Source organism: Macrobrachium nipponense, chromosome 22 (assembly GCF_015104395.2).
Source record: "Macrobrachium nipponense isolate FS-2020 chromosome 22, ASM1510439v2, whole genome shotgun sequence".
Lineage (NCBI taxonomy): Eukaryota > Metazoa > Arthropoda > Malacostraca > Decapoda > Palaemonidae > Macrobrachium > Macrobrachium nipponense.
In genome coordinates this window covers 20958704-20975647 of record NC_087213.1, presented here as the reverse complement: position 1 = coordinate 20975647, position 16944 = coordinate 20958704, and positions in this window count along the sequence as shown.

Sequence of the window (16944 nt, the reverse complement as noted above, 5' to 3'; positions counted from 1 at the left end):
ATGTGTGTGTGTGTGTGTGTGTGTGTGTGTGTAGAGGTTACACTGATCAACGCTCAATCACACAAGTACGTAATATATATATATATATATATATATATATATATATATATATATATATATATATATATATATATATATTTTACCATAATACCCAAACTATCACTATAGGTTTATATACTATATTATATATAATATTATATATATATATATTATATTACCATAATACCCAAACTATCTCTATAGGTTATACCTTATATATATATATATATATTTATATATATCTATATATATATATTATATATATGAATATATAGATATATATATATATATATATATGTATATATTTTCCCTTATATATAATATATATATATATATATTTCACCCATAATACCCAAAAACTCTCTATAGGTTTATACCTAACTGTCATATTCTCCTGTCAAAAGAATACGAAGTATCCAAATATGACAGATGCGTCAGAGTGAGTTGTATATACTTAAAACTCTTATAATACTGAAAGGTGACATTTCTGCCACAAAGCCTGTTTTACAATTGTTATTTTGAAGTACAGCTTAAAGTATGACCATATTACTGACGGCTGAACGATTGTTAACGAGCATAATACAACAACCGTAAAAATAAATAAACTCGCTAGCTCTTATAACCAGTTCCTTTTAATGTGATTTAATCTCGCGAAAAGAATTATAAGCGCTTAATTGACCCCTCATATTAATTGTCTCTCTACATAAAATTATCAGAATTTTACAGCAATCATTAAACTTCCGTTTATCTTCAATAGGTGCCGATTAGTGAGCTTTGTATACCATCGAATGCAATTTTGCCGAGTTTTCAAAGCTTTATTTTTTTTTTTTTTGATCTGTGATGAGATGGACCTGCTCATCAACAGCTGACGAGGACGGAGTGCCCTGCCATCAAATGCAATTTGTCATAATATACATTTTCCCCCTCAGTAAATTCACGACGACTTCAAAGTGGCTTGGCTTTCATACTAGATAAAAAGAAAAAAAATTCAGAAATGACATACACGGTTTCCGTTCGATGTTGTTCGCACCCACCACTTCACAAAGCCCGGCTTCTTTCCCAAAGGTCACTATAGACTATGGACAAATCAGCTGAGCGTCAAGAGCACCCTTGTGATCTTCAAGAGAAATGCCGACGCAAAGGAACTCTTTTATACACGGACGGTGTGCTCTTTTTTTTTTCTTTTTTTAATCAGCCGCTTTGGCTTCTCCAACAAAAGCTCTTTGAATCTGCTCGTTGTAATGAGTTGCTTGCCATTATTGGCGCGCGCGCGCTTCTTTTGCGTAAACTGGGGTATAAACATCCTTTGTCTCCGCGGGAGGAAAATGCAACAACAGATAGATGTCCCTAAAGAGAAAAGGGTCGTCTCTGTCAAGAGGGTGTTCTAGATTGCATTACTGTCGAACGCATTAAAGATACGGGAGGCAATGTTTTCGTTAATTGGGGTTATCATGAAATTTTCGATGCCCGAAAAATAAAAAACAAATTTGTTGAATTTTTTCAAAAAAACTTGTATATATATATATATATATATATATAATAATACTATAATTATATATATATACTATAAATAAATATATTATTATTATAATTAAATATATTAAATAAATCTATTATATAATATATACCACTAATATTATATATTATATATAATAATAATATATAAAGTATTTTATATATAGTAATATATATATATATATATAATAACTCTATTATATATATATTATATATCATAATATATATATACACTTCTAACATTTTTTATTGAGAAAGGAATTTTCCAGTTTTAAAGGAAGGCGATATGATATTATGGGTAGCATATGTATATATATATATTATATATGGTATATATATATATATATATATATGGTATGTATATAATATATATATATATATATATATATAATGTATATATATATATACATATATATCGCTATTTAACTGGATGCTTTTCTCAATAAAGAATGTTAGAAGTATATATATATATATATATATATATATATATATATATTAAAGTTATATATATATATATATATATATATAATAATATAATATATATATATATATATATATTTTATAGTTTTTTTGAAATTGGCAAATATTTCGGTGAAAATCATGACATATATATATATATATATATATATATATATATATATATATATATATATATATATATATAAAAAGAAAGCAAATGTGTCGGTGAATTGCAATACGTCAGCTTTCTTGGCTTGGAGACAAGAGAGAGCCTAGCGACAAGCCTTCTTCTTGCTGAAAGAATGGAATTGATGATTATGCATTGTGAGGCCGGAGATCTGTACAGCCAGTTGCTATGTGATTTTAAGGTGTGTCCGATATGAACATGTGTTTGTGCATGTAATGATATTTGCAAAGAGATAGTCAGCGGCTAAAAGTAAGAGAGTTGTCACTTGTTCTATTTTGATTTAGCCAGTGCCGAATGGTCAAAAATGCTCGGTTATAATACATATCCATCTAGTATCCTAAATGATTATAGGCTTATAAACTTCACCTTTTCACTGTAGACAAATAGTGGCTTTGCTTCTTTTTCTTTTAGTAAACAAAGTACTGGAAATCATTTGCATAAATGATGCACACGTTGATTATTCTTGAAACCTCCTAGGTGAAAAATGGAGACAAAAAATAGTTTAATAATGCCAGATATTTTTCTAGCTTACAGGAAACATGGCCCGTGTAACTTAAGCACTGATTTTTATCGCTTTGTTTTCACGAGAACTATTATTTTCATGCTTACTTACTTTTGACTTGTTTGTTCTTGACTCTAATATATACTTCTCGTAATCTAATACCTGTGCAACAACAGTTCTCTCCATCGGCATTTAATTCGCTTTGGTACTAGTAACGATTTTTATTCTCGTAATTTGTGCACATAATCTAAGTCGTGCATTTAAAAAAATAATAGTAATAATTGGTCATTATGGTGTTTACTATATTACTATTTCAGTAGATGAAACCTATCCACACGGAACAAGCACACCAAAGGGGCCATTGACTTGAATTTCCAGCTTCTAAAGAATGTTGGTTTCAACCTCCCACCGCTGAAGACCCCCCAAAACTGCAGGTGTAAGTGATTATGATACAGAGACAGTGATTTTTCGATAACCCGGGGGGAGTAGCATCTGAGTAGCATCCCATAACACTAACCACTATAGTAGGTGGTTGGTAATGATTTACATTATCATAACTTCATTCGCAAACTATTTTAATCGCAAGGGGAAACAAATGTCATTATTAGTGATCCCCTTTGGTGTAAATACTGAGAAAATTGTACGATGATCCAACTCAGAAGGAAAGTTTCCACGTGTCAGGCCTTTCTTCTCTCGTGAAAATATCTCGAACTTTTCCTGCAGCAAGGGAAAAAATACCCTTGGTTTTTCTAGCTTTAATCCTTCGGCTGATAAAAGCGTCCATTTTCATCTTGGTTAGGTTTGAGACATGGAACAGCTTTTAGCCAAATGAAATTCGTTGGAGCGTGGTACTTCAGAACGAAGGGTAAGAACGATCCAGTTTAATGCAGCTCTCCTATACAGTGGGATGAAATCAGGTTTATTTCGTTCAAGATCATACATACTTTAATAATAAACAAAAGGTATTATTTAAGCTCTGACGTTATCATCTTTCATACTGCGTAAGTATTATAGGGGCTAAAAATTTCATTCTTCGTAAATCGAAAGGGAAAAGTAAATTCTAATTTTCAGGTCTCATTTGTTCAATAATAATGTTGACATTGTAAAATGAAGGCTCCAGGCATCAAGAACTTACCAGGACCCATCAACTTCAATATGTATAGAAAAATTGTATACACCTTCCGTTCAACTATCGACCTGGGCGCAGAGCATTTTGAAACAACATATTACAAATACGGATTTGGACTTTTATGCATCTCACTGAAACAAAAGATATTTTTGCTAATATTTGCGTACATATAAAAGTCTCGGGATATCTTTTTTTGACACAATTCGAAATGTTTTTGCCTGATATTTGCATAAACAATAAGTGTCTCACTGTATCTTTTTTTTTTTTACATACACAATTTACAACTTTCTTTATTTGCTTAAACGCAAAAGTGTCTCAGGATATCTCTTCTACAGACGCAATTCGCAAATCTATTATTAATAATTGCATAAATGTTGCAGTGCCTCAAGATTGGTTTTTCGATACGCAGTTCATAGTCATTGCAGAATGTACCTTTATTATGTAATGATAGCTATAAGAAATAATATAGATAGGGTAGCGTAAAATAGAAAGAGAGAGAATAATCAAAGTACAGTGATATGAGGAGAAAGAAAAAGAGAAAGAGAGAGAGAAAATTGATCTTTGGTGTGTGAGTCGGAATTTGATCAACAAGCCTAGACGTAGTAAAACGTTAGTCACAGGACGTTTGGCCATAACACCGTCTCAATGAAAATCTAAAGACCGCCATAAAATCTTCGACCTGTGACCTCGCACCAGACTTACTCAGCTTCTATCGATAATGAAGCGCCACCTCCAGAAGGAGGTATTAACATGTTAAATTATTGACTCCGCCTGGAAGAGGAGGAATTAACATGTTAACCCCACCTAAAAGGGGATGGGGATAGATGAGGAAAGACCCGCTTCACGAATCAAGAATCCAGTTGGGTAGAGAACTAAAACCTACACCGCCTTAGAGACTGGGGCCGAATTCGATCCGAGGGTGGCTGAATTTCAGAACGCCGGAAGAAGAGTGAGAGACCACAGCCGTCGTACAGTAAAGAAGCAAAAACCTTGCCAGTGGTCCGAAACAGATTTATAAACTTTGTAGTGGTAACTTGTATTCTTTGCAACAGTAAAGAAAGAAGCTCTGCCGTTCGTCTCATTCAAACTTCTCCTGAGAGATTATTAATATTACTAATCCAGAACTAACATTAAGAAGAAGTATAAAGTCAAACATAGAACCAGACTGCAGAACAAATCAAGAAGAAAGAAGCATCACAATTATGCTGGATTATGGTGTTACCGAAAATCTAAATTTCCCAAAAAACATCCCATATACTGAGAATAATCTTTGCTCTAAAAATAAATAAATAAATAAATAAATAAATAAATAAATAAATAAATAAATAAATAAATAATAAATAAATAAATAAATAAATAAATAAATAAAATCGGACAAAACATCAAACGCAAAAGTGAATATAATCCTTCAGCTGCAGACAGGAAACTCAGAAATGGCAGGTAATCATCAGGTCCAACGCATTTCCAATATCTCGACGTAATAGCCTCAAAGAAAGACGCTATCGCAAAGATCAGAATGTTTCATGCGCCCAGACAGGCTTCCAGTCTAGGTTGAAAGGTCAAAAGTGTTTCTCAACGTGACTTTTACTAAATATATTTTAAGGAAACACTGCTAAGGTTTTATTTCTGGTTCACAATTACAAAACATGTACTGAATTTCAATGAAACAGTATGGGCTGCAGTTTGTTTGTATGGTGTTTTTACGTTGCATGGAACCAGTGGTTATTCAGCAACGGGACCAACGGATTTACGTGAATTCCGAACCACGTCGAGAGTAAAATTCCATCACCAGAAATACACATCTCTCACACCTCAATGGAATGCCCGAGAATCGAACTCGCGGCCAACGATGTGGCCATAACGACCACGCCAGTGAGGCGCTTATGCACTTATTAATTTTAGTCACCTTTATAGATTCCATAAGCTAATATTTTATACTGCCTAAAATTTTATATGAGAAATTATATACTTTAAGATATCAAGTAAACAAAATTTATGGGGGAAAACTTCAATTTTACGGCACAGATCATGGTACTTTACTTATGATATGTTCAAAATTATTATTATTATCATTACCTACTACTACTACTACTCAAACATTCATATTAAACGAACTTAATACCATGAATTTATTAAGCAATCTCCAGCCGTACGGAATGCCCATATGAGAGAGAGAGAGAGAGAGAGAGAGAGAGAGAGAGAGAGAAGAGAGAAGATCAACAAGTAAACGAATATAGAAAAAGAATAAAATTACATACAATTAGAATGAACAAAATGCTAAAACACAAAGCAAGTTAATTTCCCCTTTCTTCCCGCACGAACATAATACCTCAACGTGGAAATGAGCCGAATAAGCGCCCTTGCAAAACGAGAGGTCTTGCTTGCGCATCCACCCACCACGGCCTCTATTGACACGGAGATGCCAAGCAAACAAGAATTTTTCGTATTCGAGTCACAGTCGGCTGCTGTGCTGCGGGACGAGGTCGAAGTAGGTCATCGCTAATGAGACTTCATGAGAAAGAAAGTCATAGAGGAGAGATGAACGCGATGCTTTATTTTTCGTTTTTTTTATCTTTATTCGTCTGTTGTTCTATTTTGATTTCGCGTTTTTTTCTTCTTTTTTGCTTCGTATGTTTGTTTGTTTGTATGGCGATTTTACGTTGCATGGCGCTAGTGGTTATTCAGCAACGGGAACAACGGCTTTACTTGACTTCCGAACCACGTCGAGAGTGAACGTCTATCACCAGAAATACACATCTCTAACTCCTCAAAGGAATGCCCGAGAATCAAACTCGCGGCCAACGATGTAGCACGTCAACACCATACCGACCACGCCACTGAGGAGCTTTTTTTTTTTTTTCTTCGTATGGGTTCAATCTTCTATGGGAATTTGTCCCCCCCGTTAAAAGTCTTTTATATTGTGATGTATAAATATTTAAATAATCATCGTTTCCTACAGTATGCCAAAATGAAGTAATGCTGCATAATGCTAATCTAGTTAATATATAATTCGTTTGCGTGGTCTTCAGATGAAAAACATTACCATTATTTTCGAGAAAAATTATATTTAAATTTCTGAAAATACCCTGCATAGCAAAATTAGGATATTTCGCAAACGCATATGAAGTTACATAGCGATAATAACAATAATTTATCAAATGTTGGGTACAACTCGTTGGGGGTTCCTTGTATTTGGGTTCCAACTTTTATAATTCGTGTGGATTATTTGGCACCGATCCCGATGTGAGTCGGAATTATATATATAAACATGGGGGAATTATCCCTCCAGTCATTCATAAGGTAAGCGTGGACACGAAACGGAAGGCAGACCCCCACACCCATTTCATACACAGGCTCTCTCTCTCTCTCCCGGCAATCACCCCATCTCTCTCTCTCTCTCTCTCCACCTCTCTCTCTCCATTCTAACAGGTAATGAAAATGAGAGAGTTGCATCATAACATAACGTTTATTTACAAGAATAAATCAATTAACTAAGTAATCCAGTCTTACAGACTAACTTAAAACTACTCATTGTCAAGTCACCCCAAAAGTCCTGGGAACTCTTTAGTCCCCCCGAAATCCAGAACCGTCTGTCAAAGATACAGAACACATCCCGGTAAGTACACACACAAGTTTAAAGACAAAGTTAATAAAATGGAACATCTTACAAGATATCAAACAAGCCACCCCTTTGGCTAAAGTAAAGGTAACACTTACCCATTCCCAACCGGACACTAAACACTATGTCACAAAAAACTCCCCCGGCGAATGCCACGGCATCTTTGCCTATGACTCGAAGCCCTCTGTCAAAATCCCTCCCATAGGCTTGGGTATGAACGCTTTTAACAGAAAGAGGCGCACACGCACATACGAACACACAGTTCGCTAGCGCCTCGCGGTTCTAGCTGCATCTAGTTTCCCAAAGGCACTTGAGAAGAGTTCATAAACTGTCGTACATTGACTTCCTGAACTAAGCACTTTTATCTCACGCCATCCCCTAGAAACTCATTGATCAGCTACCCTCAGGTCGTTACTCTGCCCTGTCCTCCACATTCCACAGGTCACAGAGAACGTACGAACAATATATTATTAATCAAAATCCCTATGTCTTACAGATTGCTCGGCCTCGCACCTATATGCTAGCCCCCGCCTAGCAAAATTGCTTTAATACAAAACACTGGCCGGCTTAAAACCAAATAAGTAAAACTGCACGTCTCTGGCATCATAAAATAAAGTCTTATCACGCTTTAATCTCCCAATAACACAAGACGCATTTTCTCTCATATTTTCTGCATTAGGATTCTTGAATATCCCTCTTCGCTTGTCTGCAAGTAGCTGCACAGACAGCAACAGGCTATAGCAGGCTGTAGCAACTGTAGGAAGACGGAATGCCTCCCTCATCGTAGAAGACTCTCACGGCTTCTTGTAGATCCCCAAAAAAACACGCTGTAGAATTCTCGCGAACACCCATCATGGAAATACTTGTAATCACCCTGGACAACATGGCAGCAACCTCTCTTCACGGCTGGTGGACGTCTTGCTGGTGTCGGGGAACGACTTTTGGCGGGTGTGTGTTAGTATGTCAGTCAGGTCTCTGGTCAATCTAAGAAAATTAACCCAAACATACTACTTCTATCAAACAACGATCTCAAAAAGGTCAAAAATACTAACTGAACGTCTCCCAATTAACTCCCTTAAATATGACTACCAAAATGATAAGTCATTATCGCAACTCTCTAAGAAAAAAAAACATCAAGTTCTCCAACTCAATTCTCCAAACTCACACATCAGCACACACACAATTCAGAAATCACAGCAACTCCACGGAATTCTGCACTCACATTTCGAACTCGAATGTGCTCACAAGAAAAAAAAAGAAAAAAATTCGTAACAAGCCCAAGAAAGAAAAGAATCACGTAACACCCAGACCCAAAAATATTCTCGCAAGCTGATATTTAAACAACCCACAAAATCAGTAAAAATCTCCAACTTTTAACAGCAAAAACCCTCTTTACTGCTCAATAATTAATCACAATGAGACTTAATGTCAAACTCCCTTTACTAAACAGCAACCCCCAAAAAATTAATTACACCTCCCGGTAAAATCAAATCTCCCGTCCAAAAAAGAAATGCTACTTAAGCTCAATCCCCAAATCATATCTCTCATAGGAAAAGGAAGAAAAATAATAAAAAAAAGATAATCACAAGTAGATTCCCCAATCACAAAATACATAATACATGTATAATTTAGCATAACTCCCGCGTTTTCCCCAAGAAATGCTCCATGTAAAGCCCCGGAATTTGCCAGAAAGCAAACTCTCACACATGCGCTTTCGTGAAATGCTATAGCTAACATTTCCAGATATTGCAAAAATTCTGATCTCCATCAGAGGAAAAGAATCAGCACACGGCTCATCACCATCGCCTGTCAGCATAAAAAATCACCTGCGGACGCATGCTCAAACAACAGCACAAAAATTGTCTAGTCAGACACATAAGTTTGGAAACTCATGATTCTCAAGAAAAAAAGGTCTAACTGACACATTTCACAGAATTAACTCCAGGATATGACTAATGTGTTCAAAAATTTGTCTCGAAGACTTATTCTCTCAACATGACTTTTCCCAAATTATATTTCTCCAAAATAACACACTTGTGAACATGAAAAATGCACACATCTCCCATATGACTCTTAATGCAGTAATGCCACTTCTCTCTAAATAGACACGAAACCCAAAAAAGAGAAAACCAACAGAAATCTTCTCTTTGCTCAAAAAAAACTCCATAACCACAAAAAAAAAGGGTTACCCGCCCAAGATTAATTCCAACTCCAGTATGAGAGACATATATCAATAATAACACCACTCCGGTTATAAAAATATTTCCTCCATTTGGTTAATAACCAACCCCCTTATATTATTCTCTTATTTCTCCAATAGCCACATGTCAGTAGAAAGAAAAAAAAAAGACACCACTCCAGGAATAGAGAATAATTACCTCTATTTCGGCAAATACAAAATATTTACCTCTATTTCCCCAATAACTCCGTGTGGAACAAAACAAGGCTCCAAAAAATATATCTCCAAAAAATGTGCACTCAAGGCAACTAACTCACACACTCCCAAATATTGCCCCATAATCTCCAAATATGTGTCTCCATTTGCAACAAAGATGGCTGCAAAATAATTGAACTAAACATAGCTCTTATCACTATTGGCTAATATCAAAAATGGCCAAAAATATATATCCTCCCATATATTATCTCAAAATATAACTCCAAAAAATATATACCTCCAATTAATTATCTCTCCAATATAATAATATCTCAATTATAACTCAATTCTAACTCCAATTCTCCAAAGAATAACTCAATGTTATAGTAAAAACTATAAAAACTCACTCCGTTTAGCATAACTGCTAAAAAAGGGCAAAAACTCGGCAAAAAAACTGTCTAGAAAATTCTAGAAAAAATCACCAATGTGCCACAAGTCATTATAACAGAATTCCCAACTCACAGTGTCCTACCCAAGACTTCTCCATATGCACTACGACATAGCCATTAGAAAACTTAACCAAGTTTCCTATCTCTCACAAAGTTGTCACAAATACAACAAAGGTATTGTGCAAGAAAACTCACAATTTCTGGAACACAAATATCCAGAGAAAAAATGTAGTGCCATTACGTATGTATTCAAAAACATGCAAGAAATTCTCCCCTATATTACTCTATAGCATCAAATAGCTAAAACACGAACACGTTCCCGAACAATGACTCTAAGTCATGAACTGAGATAATATTCACACTAACTGAAGAGAAAAAATAAATTCAAATTCACCCTTGGTAAAAAAAACTTGTGTCAGCTATGGCTAACTTCCAAAAAAGGAGAAAAGAAAAATCAACGGCACCATTAACTATCTCCCGTAACTCACTAGATGTCAAGCAATTATCTGCTGAACACATAAAAAAAAGAAAAAAAAACTAAAATGTGTTGTTAGTTCTTCCCAAATTCACAAAAGATTTCACCTCCCTTGATAGCATTAAAACACCCACGTATTAGTATAAAAAAAATCAGTATCAGAAATATCATTATCACAAAATCACAAAAAAAAAAAAAAAAAAAAAATTGCTATCATCAAAATCATCAGTATCAGTACAAAAATTATCACCAATGTTAATGCTTGTCCATTCTCCAAAAATTCAGCAAAAAATTCAGCAAATGTTCAGCAAGATTCCACACAATTCACCAAGATTCAGTCAGATTCATCAAGATTCAGCAAAACTCATCCCCGTGAATCACTGAAATATTCTCCAAAGTTACAAAAACTCAATAATTAATTAACACAAGACTTCTCCCATTAATTCATCGTAATAATTCTCCTTGAATAATTATCTGTAATAATTATCAAATAATCTCCCATGAAATATCTCAAATCTCTCGTAAAACAATTCTCCCGTAATGATAATTTAACTTAAGCGAAAAACTCCCGTTGACCCACATACCTCTTCAAGTAATAATAATTGCTTAATTAATAATAATAATAACTCTCCATAGCAAAAATCTCAAGTAAGGGTGAAATACAAATAGCATACAACAGTATTGCTGAATCCTATGACATACAATTTCTCCAGCATGCAACACCATGACATAACACCATTGCCACACAACACAGATACAACACCAATCATCGGCATTTCAAAGTAATTTCTCCAACACAATAAAAAAATAATCTGTGTATCCCCAATATATTTGTGTCTTTCAAGGCACAAGTAAAACATATAACACATCCCGTGCATATTAACTACTTTTCCCCTCATTCTCGTAAAAGAAAAATCTCTTTTTATTTCCTTTTCTCTTCGTCCAAGAGAGAACAAAAAATCTCTTTTCTTAAAAAAAGACTCTACGGGCATTTCAATTCATCAACTTATCAATCAGCTGATATCTTAGCATCCAATGTCAAGGCCAGACCCATCCCCAACACAAAGGAAAAAAAAGGAAAAGGGGGAGTTCACCCACACTGAGAAAAAAAATTTCTCCCCCCCTGAGAACAACCCCTCAGTCAAGCGGCAGAACAGCCCGAGGCATACCAGTAGTATCCCCCATCCCTGCACTATCTCTCGAGTGAGGCTAGTGGTACCTCCCATGCTACTATCCCCCCGAGGCAGGCCATACTCCCCTTGCAATATGCTGAGCCCGTAAAATTGTGGCCGCTCTGTGTCACTAAGCCAAATATGCTCATCTAAGCACAGTTCCCATGCATAGAAAAATACACTCCTATGTTTTAAACAAAGACGAATGCATACGTCTATTACAAACACGTGCAAATAAAGAAAACACGTCACTATGGGGAAAGAAAAAATTGTTTTGACCTCTTGAACCAATCCCATAACCCTGAAATATTTAAACAAAAACCCACTCCTTTAAAACAATAGTTTAACACTCACCACTCCATAATGGGAAAAAAAACTCGAAATTCTTCGTAGAATATGTAAATCTCGTCGGCACAATACAAACGCGACCAGTGAGATGACCCCTAGCAACACTCACTCATGAACTAGACTGAATTGCTTGTCTCACGACTCCCACCCTGAAGAATCTCGGTACGGGCAAATTTGATGACCCTAATAGAAAATCTTTCCTCATCCCCCCATCCCACGGACGGATATTTTCTCTACCCCTTTTATCTTCTAACTGGCCAACCATCTCTTCATTGGCGTTCCTAGGCATAGAAAAGCAAGAAAACTTTTTATATCCCCTCTTTAACCGTCTGCCACCACTATAAACATGGGGGAATTATCCCTCCAGTCATTCATAAGGTAAGCGTGGACACGAAACGGAAGGCAGACCCCCACACCCATTTCATACACAGGCTCTCTCTCTCTCTCCCGGCAATCACCCCATCTCTCTCTCTCTCTCTCTCTCCACCTCTCTCTCTCCATTCTAACAGGTAATGAAAATGAGAGAGTTGCATCATAACATAACGTTTATTTACAAGAATAAATCAATTAACTAAGTAATCCAGTCTTACAGACTAACTTAAAACTACTCATTGTCAAGTCACCCCAAAAGTCCTGGGAACTCTTTAGTCCCCCCGAAATCCAGAACCGTCTGTCAAAGATACAGAACACATCCCGGTAAGTACACACACAAGTTTAAAGACAAAGTTAATAAAATGGAACATCTTACAAGATATCAAACAAGCCACCCCTTTGGCTAAAGTAAAGGTAACACTTACCCATTCCCAACCGGACACTAAACACTATGTCACAAAAAACTCCCCCGGCGAATGCCACGGCATCTTTGCCTATGACTCGAAGCCCTCTGTCAAAATCCCTCCCATAGGCTTGGGTATGAACGCTTTTTAACAGAAAGAGGCGCACACGCACATACGAACACACAGTTCGCTAGCGCCTCGCGGTTCTAGCTGCATCTAGTTTCCCAAAGGCACTTGAGAAGAGTTCATAAGCTGTCGTACATTGACTTCCTGAACTAAGCTGCACTTTTATCTCACGCCATCCCCTAGAAACTCATTGTTGATCAGCTACCCTCAGGTCGTTACTCTGCCTGTCCTCCACATTCCACAGGTCACAGAGAACGTACAAACAATATATTATTAATCAAATCCCTATGTCTTACATATATATATATATATATATATATATATATATATATATATATATATATATATATATATATGATATTTAATATTTCCATTTTTTTTTCTTAAAGCCACTCTGAAAAGTTCAAAATAAAATGAAATCACAGTGACAGCTACTTTCGTGTATTTTTTGACACATCTTTGGGGCACAAAGATGTGGTAAAGACACGCGAAAGTAGTTACTTGGCACTCTGTCGTTTCATTTTGAACTTTCTCAGTGGCTTCAGCTAAAATATATATATATATATATATATATATATATATATATATATATATATATATATATATATATATATATATATATATATAATCATATATATAGATATATATATATATATATATATATATATATATATATATATTATATATGTGTGTGTATGTATGTATATATTTTACCACCCTCATATAATAAATAAGACCCAGTGGGAATAGTGTCTGTTTGATAATGTAAATTGAATCATTCCCTAACCACTTGAAAGGAGAGAGAGAGAGAGAGAGGAAAAAAAGTCTAGTACTCCTAGTCACAAATGATCTTACTTGTTACTTATTCTGTAGTCCATCTCCTTTAGTTGGCTCCCAAACCGAAACCCAATTTCGGTAATAGAGGGAACCCGATGTATCTTTCTCACGTATTCAATTGGATTCCTCATCAAAAAAAAAAAAAGATGAAGAAGACTATTGATACACTTTGTATGCTTCCCGTCTGTCCAGGAATAATGCTGGGCTTGAATCCAATTCTCCTTTTCCTGCCAAAGCTTCTCCGGGTCCTTTTGAAGATGAAATTTTTTGAGAAACCGGTTTGGGGTTACAACACTAGAAGGAGGCCATTGCATACTGAGTGTGTGTGTGTGTGTGTGTCTGTAGCTGCTGCTGGGTACCTCAGACGAGGTCGCGCTGTATAGTACTACACACATTTAGTATGCAAACACACTAAGACATACACGAGCACTCGCTACCGGAAATAAAACGTTGGGTCCCTAACAAGAAAGTGCAATGCAATGCAGAAATTCAACTTGCACACGATCTCGCCTTTACGCATCTGAATACGTGGCGCACACAAATTTACAAATGCATGGAAATGGTCGTCGAAAATCTTTCGTATGAATAGTAGAGGATACAGGCCTTCGTACTGATCACTATCTCCAGTAAGGATGAGGCTGATATTACGTTTCACTTCTTATGTCAATGAATTTCATAAGGTACATGTTAAATAGTGGTTTATATAACTGTTGTTTTAAAAAAAAGTCAGGAGACGTTCCGCACAGACGTGAATTTACGAATCACCACATTCTTACTAATATTATTCCACAATAACGATGTTGATAATATAATGGTATAGGTAAGAGGATGTCACAAATTTTTCGTAATTATTTCTCATTACTAAATCAAACTTCATAAACATAAAATAAAAATCATCAAAACTGTTTTCATATGTATTATATGCATAAAAATTGGCCATAACTTTCCGTGCAGTTTTTTTTACCAGTTACAACGAGATAACCCTCATGTGTTTAAGAAATATTTACGCGGAATTATAAAAATATATGTATCAGATTAGAAATTCATCTTTTTTAAATGCAGAATCTAACAGTGGAAACAAATCAAACAAAGCTTCAGTCTTTTGGATATCAGCGAAATGATTCTTTGAAACGATCTAGTTCACATACTAAACAGTTACTTTAATCTTCAAAAGACCAAAACATGAGACAGTGACGTCACCAAGGGCTGCCTCTTAATATATAATGTGATTACGTTCTGCATCAACTGTGAGGATCTTATAAAGATACTGAACAGGGAATCATTCGCTGGCATATCTTATGGTCTTGTTTATCAAACCACGGTAACTGCACACTACCTAGAAATGGTAATCTCATCCGCTGTTCTTGTTAGCAGCGAGTGTTTAATAATAATAAAAGGGTACTACATATGCCTTGCGGTGACAATAATAATAAAATGGTACTACATGTGCCTTACGGTGACATACTCTATTCTCATAATAATAATATTCTCGTTTACTGTTCTTATTAACCGTTGGGGCCTGATGACTAAACAAATAAAGAATAAAAAAAATGTAAATCACGTAAAAAGCTGGAAGGACTGGCTAACATTTTTCTTGCTGGGGGAAACAGGCGAAGGTAATTCGTACTTCCAAAGTACCATCTCTCGCGTCACTCAACTCCCTCTACGAGGCAATTCACGGCTAGAACCTCGTGAGCACGGTCCTCACGCCCACGAAGAGGTTATGAGAACTGCGGGAAAGAGGCCACAAAACTGTTCTTCGAAAATTCTCTGTTAATAGAACTTTCGGAAGAACTCAGGTGTAATGGTGGGAATTTCCTAAGAAAAGGACGTTTTCTTCAGCCCGACTTGTTTTTCGTCGTCTGCGTTATCTGCAAGTTTCTTTTCATCAGTTTTATTAATTTATGATTATCAAATAATGAAATGGGCATCTTAATATAATCATCGTGAAGCTTTCTTCATCCCAGCGAAAAATAAACATAGCATGTGCTTCGCCGATAAACTTAAAAACATAATCTGTTATTTCTGAGATGAGTCAATAACCCCGGGAAAAATCTAAACCAAATCTATTTCTAAAACACTTGTAAGCACCTATATGCACCCCGCCTGCATATATGGTATATACACGCTTGCATAAATGGTATATACAATTTTGCATATGTGGTATGTACACGCTTGCATATATTATGGTATATAAACGCTTGCATAAATGGTATATACCCGTTTGCATATATGTTATATACATGTTGCCATATACGGTATATACACGCTTGCATGTAAGGAATATATACGCATTAGCATATGTGGTGCTAACTTTCATCTCAGCTGCTCATACCAAGATTTCCAAATCCCCCCCCCCCCCCTCCCCCTTAAAATATGAGGCCAGATAGATGATACGATTTAAAGACGAAATCATTACCATCTTCTAACCAAGCGGTAACATCCAGCATCTATTAGCTCCATATATATATATATCTATATATATATCTATATATTATATATATATATATATATATATAGATATATATATATACTATTATATATATGTATATATATATATATATATTATATATATATATATATTATATATATATATATATATATTATATATATATATATATATATCAATTCAAAGCTACAAATGTCCTTTAATATCTAAATTCACTTTACCTCCCAAATGATATATTTTCATATATGTCCGAAGGGGAATTTTTTGTTTTTAGTTGATAATAATTTCGTCCCCCCATGGGATCGAACCACCGTCCAAGTGGACGGGGACGAAATCAGGACAGTCAGTGACGCTATCCAATCAGCCAACAGAGACGCTATAAGTTCATATCGATTCTGACCTTACAATCACCCTCGATCTCGTGCTTTCGTAATTAGAATCAATATGAAAACCCCGTCTACCATGTTAGCCAATTCGAGCGTTTGACA